The following is a 7,379-nucleotide window of genomic DNA, read 5'->3' as shown; positions in this document are numbered from 1 at the left end:
CAGCTCAGAACTGTAACACTACCTTGTTTAGACGTTCCGGAATTACTTTTCATGCATTATTTCTTCCCAAAAAACCCATCATTTTTTTTTGTCGAAGTTTTTAGTGAATTTTTGTCACTTAGTAGGCACCAGACTTAGCGTAGAATGTTCTATTGATCGAAGTTGCAAGAATAGTGTGTACAAATTGAGGATTGGGGCGCCTTCAATTCGAGTGATACTTCCAGCATATCCGGGAAGTTTGTTTAGTTGCGTGACCTAACTAAACTCAAACCGACTCTGTTACGATCGGTTCCCAAGCTTTGTAACCAATCAGAACCACAACACTCGGACATATGTAATTACTGCAAAGACAAACATTTGCTCCAACGTTTCAGAATTACTTTCTGAGTATTATTTTTTACAAGGAAACTCATCAAATTTTTTTTCGTGAAGTTTCGGGTGAATTTTTGCCATTTTGTAGCTTTGGTAGGTCAATGCTATCTCGGCTCCTCCAATCGATTTCTGTGTAACTTGGTGTAAGATAATATTTTCGCACGGGAAACTCGAATTTTCAGTCAAGTTTTCAAAATTCCCAAATCCCAGACGACGAACGTGACCTAAATTGCTATATTAGCGGTTTCAACGTCTCTCATGTTTTCCCTTCCCTTTTGCCTCTTCTAATTTGCCATCCTCGTTTTCCATTTTCCTTCACTTCTTCTATTTCCTTCATCTACTACCTCGTCCTACCTCCTTTTCCTACTCCTAATTCATAACTTCTTCTTCACCCTCTTTTCTCTCTTTGCATTCCTGTACCTCTTCTTTTCCTACTTTTTCTTTTTGTCTTCTCCTTCTTCTTCCTCTTCTTCCTTATCTTACTCTTCTTCCTTCTTCTTCCTCTCTCCTTCTTCTTCTTCTTCTTCCTCTGTTCTTCTTCCTCTCTCCTTCTTCTTCTCCTTCTTCTCCTTCTTCTCCTTCTTCTCCTTCTTCTTCTTCTTCTGCCTCTCTTCTTCTTCTTCTTCTTTGGAAATCTTCTTACATTAATGATGAAATTTTCCGTGTCGCAGGTCCTCCTTCTTCTCTTTGTCCTTCTTCTTCCTCTTCTTCCTTATCTTAGTCTTCTTCCTTCTTTTTCCTCTTCTTCTTCCTCTTCTTCTTCTTCTTCTCTCTCTTCTTCTTCTTCTTCTTCTTCTTCTTCTTCTTGGGAATTCTTCTTACATTAATGATGAAATTTTCCGTGTCGCAGGTCAAATGAGCCACGAAGGACAACACTGGCACGCGACGGAGCAATGCTTCTGCTGTCACACGTGCCGGGCGGCGCTCCTGGGTCGACCGTTCCTCCCGCGGCGAGGCGCCATCTACTGCTCAATCGGGTGCAGCAAAGGGGAGCCACCCACGCCCTCGGACAGCTCCGGCCATCCCCCCGGTCCCCCCGGCCCGGGACTCCCCAACGGGGGCACCCCCAACCACATCCACACTCATACCAACACCCTCACCCACGATCCTCAGGCCGCACCACCCTCCCCCTCCCGCAATCACCTCCACTCCCGGCCCCGCTCCGAGGCCTCCTCCACCCCCTCCACCTCCCCTGCTCGCAATCGCCGCACCCCCACCCTCCCCTCGCCCGCCCCATCTTCAGAGTCGCTTCACTCCACACCACCTGCCCATAGCAATCACCTGCCCAATGGAATCGTTCACACCAAGAACAAGTGAGTAACCTACCGCCTTTAACTTTGAGTCTTGCACTGAAAAAAACACTCCGGCCGTGGAAGCTGTACTTACGGGCAATATAGAGATACCGTCCGTGTTCCGGGCTCAGAGGCCAAAAGTTCCGGGCTGAAAGTTCACTTCGACTGCTCCGTGTGCTACGCTCGGAACTTTCGGCCTCTGAGCCCGGAACACGGACGGTATCTCTATATAGCCCGTAAGTACGGCTTCCACGGCCGGAGTGCTTTTTTCAGTGTGAAAGAAGAAAAAATGCTCTTAATTAAATTTCCAGACATTTTGGACTTTCAAAGAATATTTCAAGAAGAACTCCCAGAGAATATTTGGACCGAGTTAAGCAGAAAGGAACCAACCCACATTTTGGAAAAAATTGAGTTATGAGTGATTTTGAACTCAACCACTGCTCTACTATCTATCGCCAAAAATTCAAAGTTTTTGTTGGAGCAAATTTTGCAGAAATCGAACTTGAAGTTTATCTTTTACATTGAGTCTTATGCAGGAGTCAAACTTTAAACCTCTTTTGCTCGGTTTGATCCCGATGTGGCTTGGTTCCTTTCTGTTTAACTCCGTCCATTTATGAAAGGATACAGATAAATCTGTAGAAATTGTGTGCTTTGATAATAACTGAGCGTTTCTCTTAATCGTGGAGTAGGAAAGACAATTTTCAAAGTCGCTGACCGCGCTGAGCGTCCGTGTAGTTCCACTATCGAGCTGTTCCAAAAACCAATCTTTTCAACAAAAATTTTATGTTCATTGTCAAGATTTTGAAAGAGGGGGGTTAAATTTTTTGTGGGTTAACTGACATTTTTTCAGAGAGGGCTAGCAATCCTTGAAAGTTACAAAATCGGTTTTTGTGCTCCAAAGTTGAAAGTCTAGTAGAGTCTGTTAATCTCAAAAATAAGTAATTTCGCCATCTTGAAAAAAGTCACTTTTGGCTGTAAACGGACGGAAAATCTTTAAAGTGCAACTCTCTGTTAGAGGCAACACCCTTTGCCAGCTGCGATCCTGATTTTTAATTTATGAGCTGGAAAATTCGAACTTAATTTACAAAATATTTATAAAAAATATATTTTCTTTAGAATCTGCTCTCATTTTAAAAATGAATTAATCTGAACCTGAATAATAATAAAACTGCCGTGCTATAGATGAACGCCGCATGAACATTTTGAGAGTTGCCAAATTTCCTTCGATAAAATGTTTATTTTGGAGGAAAGGTATGAATATTTTTCCTCAAAATTTTCTTTAGGTGAAATTGCAAACAACATTGTCTGAAAAATTGGAGGAAAAATATTTACAATTTCACCAGGTAATTCGTGTTTATATATGGAAATTTTGCGACGCCTGAAGGTTCATACACTGGAAAAAAAAGAATCTTAAATTTGCCGCCAAGAAGTATCCCTTCTTAAATCAAGAATTTTTCTGGTTGTTACAAGCTACTTTTTTGCTTAACCCAAGCATTATTTTTCTTGTATCAAGAAAAAGTCAGCTTAAAGCAAGAAAAAAAAATTTCTTGGCGGCAAATTCAAGAATCATCATGCTACTTTTTTTTTTTTCAGTGTACGGTGCTTTTCCTTAGCACGGCAGCATAGAAGTGTGAATATTTTAAATTATATACTGAGCTCTAACGGAGATTTCATTTTCCGTTTCAGACCAAATTCCCTGAAAGCAACCCAAAGCAGTAGCTCCCTTCAAATATCCCAGAATCTACCTCCAGTGCGATCACCAAAGATGGGACGGCGAGCGCTTCAGCGGACCTCATCAGGACCAAGCTCCCCCACTCCGCCATCCCCGAACGTTGTGCGAGGCCTCCCACCGCTACCCAGCACCCCTTCCAAAGGCCTGGACCGAGTCCTCCTCGAGCGGAACCTAGAGAAACTAATCACCGAAAAACCAACCCCTAGCGGCACGAGTAGCCAAGAATCCGGTTCCTGCAACCTGGACATAGACCGGATCCTACGAGAGTGCGCCGGGAACGTGAGTCTCCAGTCGCAGGTGGAACACCTCCTAGTCAACCGCTCCGACTCCAGCCCCCTAGACAAACTATTCCTCGACAACGGCATTTCGTTACGACTGCAAGCAGAGCTGGAGAAGCTCATCGCGGAGAGCGGAGCCAACTCCGTGCGTAGCGAGCTGCAACGACTGCTGTTCCAACAGAGCACCCACAGCATGCAGTCCGAGCTCATCGCTCGACTGATAACCGGGAGCAACGCTCCACTCGGTAAAGACCTACAACTGGCCGATCTGAGTCTGAGCTTGGACTCGTGGAAACCTCAACTGACGGACTCCAAGCCGGCGAACAAACTCGCTTTCTCGATGCCGGATCTGGCCGCTCAGTCGGGGAATTCTCCGCAGAAGAAAAATAAAGGGAACTTGAGCGTGAGGTTTCAAGGTGCCAAGAGCGACGACTCCATCGATCAGATTCCGAGCAGACGATCTCGTCATCGGGACGAGCGGGATTTCGACCCTGATAGACGGTCTCGTCATCGGGAAGAACGGGATTTCGACCCTGATAGACGGTCTCGTCATCGGAAGAACGGGATTCGACCTGATAGACGTTCGTCATCGGGAAGAGCGAGATTTCGACCCTGATAGACGGTCTCGTCATCGGGAAGAACGGGATTTCGACCCTGATAGACGGTCTCGTCATCGGGAAGAGCGGGAATACGATTCGGATAGCTACTGTTCGACTTGTTCCTCTAGTTCGAGTAGTGATGACCTGACGGTTTACCAGCTGCCCCAGCGACGTGCCTATGGAGGAGTGCGGATTTCCTACGTGCCCAACGACACTCTGGCCTGCGCCAAGAGGCAGCAGTCCATGGCGAATTCGCCCATCTCCCCGCTCAAGAAGAAGCAGGATGACAAAAGTTGCATCATTTCCTGATACTTCTTCCAGTACTTTAGTTGAGAGCTCAGGGCTTTGCTCAAGAAACCGTGCAGTAAGTAAGATTGCTGGGCTTGTCTTTCCTCGTTATTTGGGCCGCGTTAAACAGGAAGGAGCCAAGCTACATCAGCTATTGCCGAATTTAATTGGGCAATTGAATTTTTTACATGAAAACAGTTGTGCGGATTTTCGTGCACATTTCAGTGGATTTTCTCCGTAGTACGAAGCAAATTCCTCAAAATATTCAAAAGAATCCATACACACGTTCTCTCGTAAAAGCTTAAATTGCCCAATTAAATTTGGCAAAAGCTGATGTGGCTTGGCTCCTTTCTGTTAAACGCGGTCCATTTTGTCTTATCACATGTATAAGCCCATACTTGAGGAGATTATTTTCATGAGATAGATAGGTGTGTTAAAGTCAAATTACCTACACATACTCAACTTTTTTCATGAGGAAATTTTAAAGGCCGATGTATTGTTATTGAAATAGGTGCATACCGCCTAAATACTGGGCCGTAAAATTTTCTGGATATTCACTCAAACCTGCAATTGGAAATTGATTTTTTTCCTTTGCGTATGTGGTTCAGCAAGAGTGAATAATATCGTGCAATTTTTCCATAATTTTTCGTGAAAAAGTGTCCATTCTCGTTAAGGCGATTTCTAAGGGTTCCTATCAAATAATTTTCTGAAAATTCTGAATTTTACTAGAACGCGTTTTAACTGTCCCTTTTTTGATGTAAATGGTCAAAATATTTTTTTTCTTTCTTGTTACACTTTTTTTATCCTCTTATAAAAATTCAACTTATCATTTGTTGTGGTTGAGTATTTTGTTCTAAGGTTCAGTTGATGATTGGACCCTATCTTGAGACGGCGGAATCTCACAAGCTTTTGAATTTTCTCAGAGGAAATGCCAATCTCAGAGACTTTTTCTATATCTTTACACCAGTCTACCATTTTAAATTTTCCTATGTATTCATTAATCTACTCTAGGTAATTTATTTTTCATATCATCATAGTCATTTGAGTGTTTTTGTAAATAAACAGTATTGTAAAGATTACAGATACTTTTTTATGTTGTACCTTGTTCGATCACGAATTATTTTTGGTAATGTGTTTGTTCTATGCAATTTTTTACTCTGTTAAGTTTATTGTAAAAAAATACGAATTTTGAATAATAAGAAATCGTTATTCAAAAACGTTGTTGTTTCTTTGTAATTATGATGCGAAGGGCGTGGAATAGTCCGTGCACCCCCTCTCACCTTGCCAATTCCATTAGAATCGTCTAATTTTCAAAATCTAAGGATTTTTATGAACCTCAGGGTATACGTGACAAGTCTCCGCAGACAGCAGTTTCATCGAAAAAAAAGGTGCTGTGGTAACACCACAGATGTTAAAACAATTTGTTAAAACTCTTGGATGTTGCCATAACACCGTGTTAACATCCTAGGATGTTACTTTTACATCCTAGGATGTTACTTTAACACCAGAGTGTTAATAACAACATCCGAGAGTTGTCACAGACCTATTTGTTTGACTTCTTTTTTTTTCGGTGTTGATTTACTTATACGTATTTACCTATGCCTGAATGCGGGGCTCTTGCGTCTTTTTGCACACACTAGATCTCCCGCCAAAAATTAGCAATATTTTCATACACAAAAAAAAATCGATTGAATGAGTCCAACGTTCTGTGTTCCATACCGGGATTCGGCAAACTGCCACCCGTTTCCTAGAATTACGGATAACTGCCACCCGTCATGAAAACTGCCACCCTTGCAAATATGACAACTACCACTGGACTGACGCGTCTCGCGGCCGCGCGGTTCGGGATTGCACACTTAAACGGGCTGAGGACTGTCTGTTGAAAAGCTTACTAGATAAAAATCATTTTCAGAAAATCAAATAAGAAATGAGCGATCATTTTCAAACGGGCGTTTTGGTTTGAGTAAAACCTCGTCAAAGTTTAAAATTTTAAAATCGTAAAGAAACATAATCTCCCCTTTTTTATTTAAAGTTTTTGAAATTAAAAACAAGCAATTTTTTACATGTCACTGTCAGTTTTCCTAGAATTAGTTTTACGTTTGGAAGTTTTTTTTACCTTTAGAAGTTTTTTTCTTTGTTTTATTTTTTGTTACTCTCATCAATTTTTCTATTTTTTACTGAATTTGAAAGAAATTCTTTTTATGAAATCGTAAAGATTCATAATTTGCTGCGGCCGAAATTCATGCCGGTGGCACTTGTCCGCACGGGAGGCATTTGTCAAATTTACACGGGTGGCAGTTTTCATGGCATTTTCCCTAAATTTCTGACCCGGGTGGCAGTTTGCCATCACCCTCCATACCAATCAAACTAGTCCATTTTTCGAGGTAAGATTTCAATACACAAAATCGGACGTATGATCGAACTTTTTGATCGAACCAAACTGACAGAGAAAGTTCGATTAAAGCAATCAAGTTTTCGCTCCTCTGAATTGAAATTTTCGCTTCGATGAATCAATCAGATACTTCGATCGATATGGAAAACCAAATGTTCCGTAACGTACAACCTTACTTACCCACACTCTTTATTTTTAGAAATTGAGGTCAATAAGTCAGAATTCCTTAACCCCTCTGATACGAAGATGAAACATTCACAAAAAAAATCGTAACCAAGGATAAAAATATGTATTTGTATGTTAGTCTTTGTTCCGTATTTTTTGTGCAATCCTTACTCTCCTAAATTCTGAACTTACTAATAACAAGCATCCCTGTAATTGTTCCATCTGTTTCAACCGACGATAGTTATGCCTGAATTTCAACTC

The sequence above is a fragment of the Bemisia tabaci genome, chromosome 8 (genome assembly GCF_918797505.1).
Source record: "Bemisia tabaci chromosome 8, PGI_BMITA_v3".
Lineage (NCBI taxonomy): Eukaryota > Metazoa > Arthropoda > Insecta > Hemiptera > Aleyrodidae > Bemisia > Bemisia tabaci.
Note: the sequence above shows the minus strand (reverse complement) of the source record.